A 12,907-nucleotide genomic window follows, 5' to 3' on the forward strand; every position below is an offset into this window, starting at 1 on the left:
CCTGCAGGCTCTCCCTCAGAGACCAGAGCCAACAGCACCCCTCCTCACCCCCCTCTCTCCATGCCAGCCAGCCAAGTTTTTTTAAAAAGGGAAAGGCTGTAGCATTTCATGTTCACCCAAATAATAGTCATTCCTGCCTCCCCTTTTGAGTTGGCTCAGAATATTGCACAACCCATACAGTATGCAGTACAATCAGATGACTGTTAAACTGCAACATACTGTAACTACAGTACTGATGTCAAATTATAAAATATATAAATCACCACATATTGCAACTTATTTCACTGTTCCAATGTTAATGTAAACTTTTCAGGGCCACATTATATTTATGAATCCCCAGCCAGGTTCATTTTTGCAGACTATTAATAATAATAATAATAATAATAATAATAATAATAATAATAATAATAATAATAATACTAATAATAATAATAAAGCCAATACATTATTATTTTTTTGTTCTTTATGGCTTGTTAATTAACAGCTGTCCCAGCTTTGGCATACTCTCTAAATCACTGTGTCATTCGATTACAGTTTTGAAGCGTATCTTGTCTCAATGAAGTAAGTGACGAGTGAGTATAAGCAGTAAAGTTCACTGCTTTACTGAACACATTCCTCCCATGAGGTTGAACACTGCAAGTGATCCTAATGTGCAGTATGAGCTGTCCATTCTGCACAACAGTGGTTCACAGGCAGGTGTGTCAGGAAGCAGAGTTGTCACTGGTTTGAAAAGTGTAACGCTACAGTATATAAACACGAGCTTGAAGCTATCGTGACCTGAAATAAACTAGCCAGTTACGTGGCTGCTAATTTACAGTCCCGATGAAAACATGCTGTGGCTTGTTTCGTGTTGGCTCCAAGTTGTAAAGAGAGAGGCGAGTTGGCACGCCGACGTGACTCACACAGTGTCTACAAACAGGAAACAAATTCCAAGGCCCAGCAGCCTTGCTTTAAATATTACAGGCCAGATACAGCGACATGGCATTTACTAAAATGCTTCAGTTGAAATAACCATTTAATATCCAATATAAATGCTGAAAGCAATGGAAAAGCATACTGAAAGCATATTAAAGTTTTTTGTGATATGTGATAAGCTACAATAAGGTTTTAGTTTTGTAACTCCCATACTTGTTATTTTTGTGAATGCCCTCTTTTCTTTAGTAAGTTGTGAGCTTGTATGTGTAGCTCTTTGTAGAAGGTGCTTGGAATTCAAATTCTTATTTACTGTAGTGTCAAACAAAGTGTACTTCTGACTACAAATATTGAAATCCATCAACTAAGAACAGAGTGTTACCCACATCAAAAGCATAAACGATATCATACCACAAAGCCAGATCGAAAAACACACACCACACACACACCAGTCCCGTAAGGTTTTTAAACATTTCAAACTTATGATGATGTGTGTCCTTATCCACAGGCATCTACTGCACAAGCCTAGTAAGGCATAAGGATGAAACACATTCACAAGATAGCAAGATACAACATACATGAATCCCACCACATGACACAACTACAATTAAGTTGATATGATATGACAAAAGGTGAGAACTGATCAGTACAGGAACTGCACTTACTCTCTTTAGCATCCCATTTCACTTGTTCAATAAAGTATTTCACACCATCCCCAGGAGCTTAACAGAAAGGCACATGCTGCACAGGTGTATAGACACGGAAACATTTTTCATTCCAATGCTTACATGTTTAAAAAGAAAGAATAACAGGCAGGCCTTTCAGCATTCAGCCAAAAAAGAACCACAACCACGACGGACAACAAAAGGCATAAAAATAACAACAAACATATGAAACAAAAAATTTAATGTTTGGGTGGGTGGCTGGGGATTAAGGGGGTCTACCTCAAAGGATCTTTACAGAAAGCAGTGGATATTTGCTCATACTACGACTTTTAATGCCTACATTTGGAGGTGGCCTGTCACATATTTAGGTTACACAATACAGAGAAAATACTGGTGGTACAATAACGATAACTGCATTTCCTTAGTTACAGCCACACGACACGTCTGCCTGTAGCTGGCTTGAGAGTTAAAATTCATCAAAACTCCTTCTGCTTCCCTAGCCTGCCGGACCCATGCCAAACACAAACATTGTAAACCCCCTCATCATGTTTGCACCAAGGCTTGCCAATGCCAGGGTTTAAGGAAGAGGATCTGTTTTATGAGAAGTGTTAAGGGTGTTTTAAACATTTGGCACCCCTGCCTTTTATTTAGCAGACGCCTTTATCCAAGGCAACTTACAGAGACTAGGGTGTGTGAACTATGCATCAGCTGCAGAGTCACTTACAATTACGTCTCACCCGAAAGACGGAGCACAAGGAGGTTAAGTGACTTGCTCAGGGTCACACAGTACAGTGGCTGAGGTGGGATTTGAACCGGGGACCTCCTGGTTACAAGCCCGTTTCTTTAACCACTGGACCACGCAGCCTCCCAGTCATTCTTTAAGGAAAATGGTTTTCATTTGCAAATACGGCATAACCCGTTTCCTGTGGCAGGTACACTGACCCATATGGTCATGCCTCATCCAGCACATAATCTTGCTCCTTGTTGATTTGACCTTTTCTTTGTAGACCAGTAGGACTGTAAAACAATATTTATTCAGAAATGACACTGACCACATGGAGAACAGGATTTTTACTGCCAAGAAATATTCAATATAAAATGAGCTTGCTTTAAACATTTTATTTTGATCCATGAACTCAACCAGAGCACTAATGCAACTGATAAATAAAACAAATGAACTAAGAGACATGCTGTACCAGAGTCCCACCCACAGGCCAAATCTCACCTAGACGAAGTGAAGTGATGTGTTCCATTTACAATTGCAGCAAACTGGAACAAACAACAGTTAGACAACAGTCTCAATAGGGTGTCAAAGGGGTCTGGATCTCAGAGAAAACTTTTAACATAAACTGGGGAAATGGTAGTGCCACTGAAAGCAAATCTGGCACACTACACATGTACCATGGAAACCGGACAAGCATGTGACAGTCATAAATGGATTGCACAGTGATGGTGCTGATGTAATCATGAAACAACTGGAGAAAAAACTCCTAGATTTGTGTGGACTGCTGTTCTCTACACAAATCTGCAGCAGTCAACACAAACCCAAGCAGCTGTTTCTTCACTCGTTTCACTCCGAATGGCAAATAGCCAATGACCCTCATCTGATTGTCAGCACCTGATTTCTGTGGACAGCTCAGTGCAAATAATTGAATAATCGGTTCGAGCAATACTATGACACTGGCAAAAAAAAGTATGCATAGCCATATATATTTTCTTAAGAAAATTCTAGCTGCTAATAATTTGTCTGAGTAGAGAAATAGGTTGTGTGGGTTGATAGAGCCATGACCAGGTGGATTTGGGTGAAGTGGGTTGTAAATTCCATCTGTGACAACCAATAGCAGCAGTCTGTGCTCCGAGTACTCACAATAGTTAAACAATCAGAGTCTCGTACAACACCACGATCACAAGGCTTGCCCTTCCAAGTGAGGTGTAATGATGCTGTACTCAGCCTGACTCCGACTACACAGCAGCAGCTTTTCAACTTGTACCTATTTTCTATAAAGCCATGCAGCAATTCATTGTTGTCATTAGACATAGTAGGCTAACACTACTGTTTCCATATACAGTAGTTATGCAACAACACCGTAGACCCCCTCCAGACCAACATTGCTGGCTCAAAAAAAATCCACCTGTTCCCTTCACTATTAATGCTGGCTCCCCTTTGCCAGTCTGCTGCAGCATTCCCCACAGAACACTAATAATTGCTTTGTGCAATGTTACTGCTGACAGCATGCAGTGATCGATGAAATGCGAACGCCAGCTTCCATCTTAATGGCAGGGATCACAAGCCAGCATGACTATTTGAGAGATTACATCACACGCAATGATCCCACTGCAAGCGATAGGGTTTCGGGCGCAGAACTTAATAAAAAAAATTAAAAAATAAAAATAAAAAAACTGCAAAAGCAGGGAGGCACAGTTGTCTTTCTGAAACCATCAAAGCTTTACTGGAAGACGTCTGTGATTTCTTTCTACAGCCATGAAATATTGCATATAAATGCATAGGTAAGCAATACTACTATGCATCTTCTGTGTGCTATCATGATAAAGCATGATTTTCATCACGCTTTACCATACTGGCATCTGTAATTCACCATGCTTTTCACAAAATGCTTTTAACCCCATGGCATTCCATTTTTCTATGCAGTAAACTTTCTTTTATGGGAAGCAGACACAAACTTGTAAGTTGGGTGCTGTTGAAAGCACGGTTCAAACGAAAGTTTTAGCCATTGTCTTTGTAAGTACTTTTTTTGAGTAAGAACAAGCACCATATTGTATACTTGACTTAGTTCAGAATAGGTTACACATTGTATTTTTTTTATTGAACATTTTTAAGAAATTGATGGAAAATAGAAAAAAAATATTACAAAACCATTATCTAGAGTTCTTTGACGATACCTTTTTACAATATCAGTTAATGTAATCAAATATGATACCATTGTGTAGTTAGTAGGCGGGACCCTCTAGCGCAGGTGTGCGCAATCCTGGTCCTGGAGGGCCGGTGTCCTCCTGGCTTTTGTTCCAACTGTCCCCTAAATTACTTAATTGGACCAATCAAGCACTTATTAGAAGCTTAATTGGTCCAATTAAGCAATTTAGTGTACAGTTGGAACAAAAACCAGGAGGGACACCGGCCCTCCAGGACCAGGATTGGGCACCCCTGCTCGAGTGATACAACTCAACAGCCTACTCCAAGTCTCCGGGGGTGGTGTAGTTTAAAACTCTGAAGTGCACTGGTGATCAATCAACTGAACACTATTGAGACCATAAAACCCTTTTTTAAAGATAAATAAATGCTGGTGGCATGAAAAAAGAGTCGCTTCAAATGAAAAAATATTCAGATCCATACTGTAGAGCAGGGGTCTCCAACCCTGGTCCTGGAGAGCTACATGGTCTTCTGGTTTTCATTTCAACCCAGTTCTCAGGTATTTAATTGAACCAATTATTGGCTTAATTAGTCAAGATTAACATGTGCTCCAGGTCTTTAGCCACTGATGGTGTAAGGACACCTATAAAACCTGCAGGATTGCGGCTCTTCAGGACCTGCTCTACTGTATCGAAAGAGGTTGTCCAGACAGATTCATGCTATATATGACTGGTGTTAGAAGAAACTAAATTGTTATTTCTGAGTTTTCAAAGACTTTGTCGGGTAATATACAATGAAAGACGACAGTTTGCCACAAATCCAAAAGAAAAATCCTGGAGTTGTGCTTATAATACAGCATTTCACATTGCATAGGCGATTCCAAGGGCAACGCTACAAAATACTGTGTTTTAGTTATAATACAACAGTGAAAAAAAAATGCTTCGATAACGATTATGATAACGAGTACTTGCATGAGTTGTAAGTGGATGTATTGTATTCAGCTGCTTACAGAAATATCTTCGGTCATTGTTAAGAATGACTGGAGGTGGTTTCGCTGTAACTTTGAGAAAAACCCTTCCCACCTTTCATTATGACAACACATTGCAACACAAACTGATACTGAAAGAAGTTAAGCACTTCATTTCCATAAGAAAAAAAAAGAGAAAATTTCAGTATCGGCATGATGTGTAACAATGACACTACGTTAATGGGAGTGCTATAAATTATATGCAATTTAAACATACATGATTATAAAATTATAATAAACTAGGTACAGTATTAAAGACAGCAATACACGTTTCATAGGTTAATCATTAAACAGAACTAGTAGCAATTTGATTTTGCAGATTCTTTAGCTACAGTATATAACCTTCCAATTTGAAATTCTGGTAGGTTGTAAATGTAATGCTTTAATTTGTTTAGTTTGATTCTATAATAATAATAATAATAATAATAATAATAATAATAATAATAATAATAGCCAGTTTTTGTTAACATACCGTAACATAAGTTACCGTAATAAAAACATAGCTTTACCACGCCAATAATAAAGTGCAGCACGGTATAGATGTCGTTTTAACAGCAGTATCGAGCTCTGTGTCAGGTGCAAAAATGCTGTAGAGAAGACCAAAACTTGCATTTTTAAAATATTTAACTTGAACCAAAAATTAAAATCATAATACATCAACTTACCCTAGTTGAAGATCGTCAGCCCTTCAGGTGAAATTGTGTAAATTGTACTGTGTATATTAGGTCAGCGCATTTCCAGCAAAAATAAATAAATAAAAATCACAAAAATCACAAAGTACAGTTGCAGCAGAAGTGGAGGCTACAATTCCATATATAATATCCCAAATTAATTTTTTTTTTTTTAGTGGGGGGGTGGGGGGTGGGGGGGGGTGGTAGAGCCAATAAAAAAAAAAATCCAAAAAACAAAAAAAGCCCTCCCAAATAATTTAACCCAAATGTGTTGAAGTTCCACCCAGACCCTGAGCATTCCAATGAAAGGTGAACATTGAACTTCGCTAGTTGCTGTCTGACTGAAGTTCAGTTCCCAGAATTTAGCCATGCCTCTTTTCAGCTGCAGTGAAACACAAGGGAGGTGTAGGCGGTCCCTGTCAGTTTCCACAGCTTGTCTGTTTGCCAAGGGGGGCTGAATCAGACCCAAACCTACAAGAACTATAGGCGTAGCTCTCCCTGACACCAGCCAGTCGCAGCGCTAGACCTATGGGATTTTTAAAAATCGGATTTACTCATCGACAAAGAATGCTTCCCAGAATAATTAATAATCACCACCCCGGGAAAACGTAAGCAAAACGCATGTGTTCGAAAAAGCGAAGCTCCTCCTGCTCCATGCAAACAGTAGAGCAGGAAACGTTCTTGCGAGAGGTACTTTACACTGGCAGTAATGTATTTTATGTTTGCCAGTACCTTAAATAAAATGACAAACTCTGTTACAGTACTGGTGTAATTCATTTTTTTTAATTTTGTACAGGAACCACAAAGTAGCTTTTGATGTATGAATAGGTAGCAGCCACATTTAGAACTGGTAAATTCAAGGGGACACCCTAAAACGCTTAATGTAGTTGTGGCACAGCAGAAGCCCTACAGGTGTAAATAGCGTGTTTGGTGTGTATTGATTAAATACAGTTAAATTTCAGTTTCAGTTTCAGTGTAATTCCATCACTGTCAGATCCACGTGTGGAATGTGACTGGTCTTGAGTGACTAATTGACATCAATTTGGCTCCCCTTATGTACCCCAGCCACATGGTATATAAGGGGAACCAAAGCCTTTGTTTGGGAGAGAAGAGTTTGGCGATAGTTTGAAGGAGACGGCTCAGCCTGAACAAATACTGTGTGTTTATTTGGAGTGTGTGTTCAAACCTTTCATTTATTCCTGTGTTTTTTGTTTTGTTAATTTGTGCTTCTGGCTTTCCTCCCTGCCTTGGCCATGTCACACTATTTCAATTCAAATCAAACCCCTAGATGTCCCAGTTCAGGGTTTATTTTTCACAGCATCCATCCACCACACTGCCACGTTCCCCTTACTAATTATTATTATTATTATTATTATTATTATTATTATTTATTTCTTAGCAGACGCCCTTATCCAGGGGGACTTACAATTGTTACAAGATATCACATTATTTTTACATACAATTACATTATTTCTTACACATTATTTTTACATATAATTACCCATTTAACAGTTGGGTTTTTACTGGAGCAATCTAGGTAAAGTACCTTGCTCAAGGCTACAGTAGCAGTGTCCCCCACCTGGGATTGAACCCACGACCCTCTGGTCAAGAGTCCAGAGCCCTAACCACTACTCCACGCTACTGCTAATACTCTAGTTCATGGTTTTCTATCCTGGTTTTGTACATTACAATAGTATTTTTTATTTTTTTTATTAATGGTTATTTCAAGTACTGTATATGTATACAGCTTGTTTCCAAATATGATGACTGCTGATGGTAAAAAGTGCTATATGTTATAAAACACAAGAAAATAAAGATGGAACAAAATGTTTTCCATTTACAGGCTACTTGCATGCAATAGAGTCCCAGGGAGCCTGGCTGGCTGGTGTTAATTTCTGGGGTTGATTTGGGCAGCCTCCCAAACACTGCTCAAACACTAATCTTGGGTAGAAGATCTAATTGTGGAATCACTTTCAACAGGGATCTTGCCATAATATTCATATTTATCATCATATTGATAGAATATGCATATTCAGATCGATACTGGGTATAACCAACAAGAAAATTCTATCCTCCACTATCTCATCTCACATCGCCACAGATTCTTTAAAATCCGACCTCCCCCATTAACTGTGTTAATGCTTCAAAGCATATCACAGCTGTGAGGAAGCCGTGACTCCTGGGAGTTATCCAAGCGTGTAAACAGTTTAGTTCAGCTAACCCAGGTGTGGATAGGAATTAATAAAAGATGGGGAAGTGTGACTGTGACTTTATTGAAAAACCCAGAAGGAAAATTATTAAACTCCTTAATCTGCACAATGGTGCTAATGACTAGGAAAATGTGTTTTCGGCATCATTTTTCTTTTAACACAGGAGGCTATTAACTTAGCCAGGAGATGTGTTTGTTTATTTATTTACATCTTGTACACTGCACGGCTGTCCAGGTTGTCTGAGCTCATTAGAGTCAGGAGTCATAGCTAAGGGTATTTGTTACATGTTCTGCCTTACAATGAGAGTGCACTGTGCAAAATAAATGTCATTAGAAGGAAAACAAAAGACACTGGCATACAGCCTATGCTATGAAGGGTCACACTACAACAAGGGAAGGGAGCACTCTGGAGCTCAGACAATGGTGGTGGGTTTATTTGTAAACTTAAGTGTATTCGGCTTTGAACCTCATTATCACCCAATTTACTGAATGACCCTGTTGGGGCAAGAATCCTCCTCTGCTTATGTCCAGTCCACAGGCAGTAGATAAAATTAGTGGAAGATTAGTTTAAAAAAGCATAATATTCATCTCAGAGCTTAAAAAAACTTAAGTGTCGTTTTTAAAAAAATAAATAAATGGATACGTTTCATTTTGAATTTGTTGAGATTAAAAAAAAAAAAAAAAAAAAAAAAAAATCCAAGATGATGCAATATCCATTATCCAGCACATAGAGCATTACTAATAATAATAAAAAAAATTATAAAATGGAAACGCTTTAGTCATAATTTCTGTGTCTGCTGTGTCAGACCAAAACTGGTAATTCAGGCTGGGCTGCTCAATGTGTTTCTAATTTATACTATCCCCTCCCTACTCCACCCCCAGGGCTTTAAATGAGGCTGATTAGCTGAAGAATCCTATTGAAAAAGAACCACTCTGTATGCTCAACTGCTTCAGTGGGTAGCACCGTGAAAACCTTGAAGCTGAAGTAACAAAGCCAGCAATGTACATTAGACACTTCCCTGTGCACAGTATCTATCGATCAGCTACCTTTCTTACTCACTCACTCGCTTAACTGTCTGTCTACCCGTCTGTGTATCTGATCTCACTGGTGATAATAATGATGGTACAACATAGCTTCAGAGTAGGGGTAAGCCAAAACTGTTATTTATTAGATCATTTTACAGTACAGGAATCACCTGTATTCTAGTATTCAAATTAACATTATACATTTGACAGGTCCATTTTAAGAAAATAATTCCCTGGAAAGTTTTAATATTTCTAATTTTTTTTATTTTTTTACAGGGAATAGAACCAGTAGAAATGGTGGATTAGTTAAATAACTAGTCTGTTCTTGTAACACCTAGTTCAGGCTGTAATTATGTTGGACTTAAAGTTGCATTAGTTCTACAGATTTGTCTTGTAAGTACGGGTTTGTGAGTAAGCATGGTATGATGTATTGTTTTCTGTCATGTGAATTTAGGCATCGGTATGTATGACAGAGGAGGGTGTGGTTATTATTTAGGATTAAGGGCCAGGATTCCAGTGTTCTCATTAGGTGTACACCACAGTCATTTTGATTTGAGTAAATCTGACTTACTTCAAACTTGTACCTTCTTTTTTTCTTCAGTTTACTTCAGTAAACTTATTCAAAACATGGTAACAGTATAGTCATTTTCCAAAACCATTCAAGACACTTGGAGCGCAGAGTTCCGATGTAAACTTTTTGAACGTTTTCAGCTGTTGTATGCAGGTCAAATGCAGGCACCCAGGTAATAGAATTCAGATGAGCACTGGCAGTTCATTCTTGCTCTCTCACTTGGTCATGCAATAGTGTGCCTCACGGTTACCCCAGCAACACGCCATTGAATAAAACTGTTGTGTAGAATGTACAAAAACAACAAGGGGCGTGAATATAAATTCAGTACATCCACTGAATGGCATGGAAACTCACAATTCACAGAACTAGAACAGTGGAGAGAATTACGACAAAGAAGGGGTCTGTTAATGTTCTTAATAATGCTTCCTAATGGGCAAGGTTTATTGAAAACAGACTCACTGGACCCAGAACAAGCGGAAAAAAGAAAACAAAAATGTAGGTGTTGAAAAACTTAAATATCCCAGAGGTTATTTTAAGAGCTCCCACGTGGGACTTAGTTACTTTTTGCTAGACTGTAACAATTACCAGTTGTTTTATTTTTTCCCCCTTTCACAGGAAGAATGGTGCGATCCTAGCACAGTGGCAAATGCTTTTGGTGTGCACATGGTCCTATGATTTTGTTTTGAGAAGGGAACAAAGTACAGCTTTTATCACATAGGATGTCCACTGTGTTTTGTCAAAACAAGCAGAAAAGTGAAGGGTAATCTCCTGATTTCCCCACCTTCTCATTCAAATTCCTGACCTACTCTTACTGTACAGTGGGAATTTCCAAATGTTCTCATTTGATGGTGGCATGACTCAAAGAATAACAATCCTCACAGTTTCTGTGTAGGACTGCATTTTGTCCCAGTGCCAAAATCCACATAGCAAATAAACGACCTGAGCATTATCTTCCTTAACATATCATGATGCATTACGACAGTTTTGCCATTTCTTTTTTCCTTTGTTTCTGTTACAGGATGCTATTTATTTTAAATATAGAAATGAAGGTACAGCAGTGCTTGCAACATTACTTTAAATCGTAAATATGTTCTTAAAATGCAGAAACAGATGAGTTTTTTTTTAGGTTCCATGGATTTTCCCCAATCCCTTACAGCAAACGAACACTCCAGAGATGGAAATAAGACTCCTATTGCATAGCAGTTTCATCCATTCCAGGTTTTAATATGTGCTTGATTAGCCCAAGTGTATAGGGTACAAGCTAAGGTGTGTCTTATTAAATTCATAATGAAACTAGGAACTGATCAAACTGCTATGCCTTATTATTGTGTGTACTTGTTTAATGGAAGAGCTTTTAGCCAGTAAAACCAGTGTGGGGGAAATCAGATTTACTTTTATGGAATAACAAAATATCCACTCAGTTGATATTCTTGCCTTATAAAAGTCTCCCATAGTAAAAGCATAGCAGAGTGTAAAAAAACATGGCAAACCAGGCTAATCTATAGTAAATGCATGGTATAAACATGGGGAAACCATGGTAAAAGTACAAAAATAATGTGCAAAAAACACTGTGGTAACTTTTATAAGGCTTTACAGTTCTGTGTTTGCCTTACATAATGAAGAAATCAAGGGATTTAAACAGAAAGACAAATAGATACTGCAGACAGATACATGGATTGATGGAATAGTTAGATAAACATCTAACTTAGTGTCATCATCTGTGACTGAGTCAGCCCCCCTAGTCTTCCCTAACATCCCCTGCCGGTCAGCAAATGAATCATGTCCCTGCTGAGTCAATCTGACACAATGTTTATAGCCTATTAACTACCAATTAGAGCTCTCCCCCCAGGCCGGTCCCCTGCAGATAACTGGATTCACACAGACACAACCTCTGCATTGTGCAAGAGGCTCCACCTCGCCACAGCAATGCACTTAATGTCACAGCACTGATCCCCTCTGTACAGGCAGGATAAGTTAGTTTAGCAAGTCACCACTTTAGCTAATGCAAATGTTTATAAGGGTAGTCTTTGGTTGCTTTGATTGTTTGTCTTCCCATGCAGAGTTGGATTAAACAATGCCACCTTACCTAAAAATAAGTCATTCAATTAAGAAAAAAATGTTTTTACTTCATGTTAAAACTCACAGGCTAAAAAAAAACTCAAATGGGACGAGTGCCAATATTAACACAGCGGGGTGAACGGGTTCTTATCTATCCCAATGCAAAAACAGCAGCTGCCAGTCATTGCGAAAGCCAGCAGACAGCAGTTAATGCCCAGTGCTTCATTATCTCATCAATTAAATATTGCAAAACAACACTATTATTATTAGTAGCATTACCACTATACTACTACTGCTACAGTGATTAGCCTCTCATATAAAAACAGCTTAACATAAATAGACCAAAAAAGGGGATTTATTTATTTCCAGACAGAGTTGCTATTGTGACCTTTACTGCATTTATGCCTTCCGCTATACAAATGGGTCAGGACCCCACTATAAAAGAGCTGTGGATTCTCAGCATCTCAGTTGGCAAATGCGCTTTATATTCAAATTTACTGAAGACTACAGCTGTTACTCTGTGTATGAGGTGTTCAGCTGCTTCTCTAAACCCACCACACAGTTCACACGCACCCAGGTGCCTGCTACAAAGACGATGCTTCAGGCTTGATTGTGCTTTTACATTTTATTTGGACTTTTAGCTATATGGGTCTTTTAACTAGTGTTGATTAACCCTGTATGACCGGTTTAGATTTTGATTGAGAAACATGCTTCAGTATTGGTTTACACAGAATATTTTCAACTCAGAATGCATGTATCTTTGTAATTAGGGGAACTAACTTCTGCATCAACAGTTCCTTTTTTTTGTTTTCACTTTGCAGAAACAGTACAAGTTGACCTAAATATAGTCTCTTCTTAGGTTCGAAAACTCTCTGTTACTGTAAAATTATTTTTAGCTG

The 12,907-nt window shown here is 38.4% G+C and overlaps 1 protein-coding gene across 4 annotated transcripts in view; it reads right to left on the reverse strand.

Moving 5' to 3' along the window:
• Positions 1-12,907, reverse strand: part of LOC117431680 (inactive rhomboid protein 1) — a 63,683-nt gene that overhangs the window by 26,848 nt on the left and 23,928 nt on the right. The window contains exon 1 of one of the 4 annotated variants that reach the window (XM_034052907.3): positions 6,139-6,343. The exons of the other annotated variants lie outside the window; for them this stretch is intronic. The gene's annotated coding sequence lies outside the window, so the exon portion shown is untranslated. Of the gene's footprint in view, positions 1-6,138; positions 6,344-12,907 lie in introns of those variants that run through there. 4 annotated transcript variants of the gene reach the window in all.

Source organism: Acipenser ruthenus, chromosome 22 (assembly GCF_902713425.1).
Source record: "Acipenser ruthenus chromosome 22, fAciRut3.2 maternal haplotype, whole genome shotgun sequence".
NCBI lineage: Eukaryota > Metazoa > Chordata > Actinopteri > Acipenseriformes > Acipenseridae > Acipenser > Acipenser ruthenus.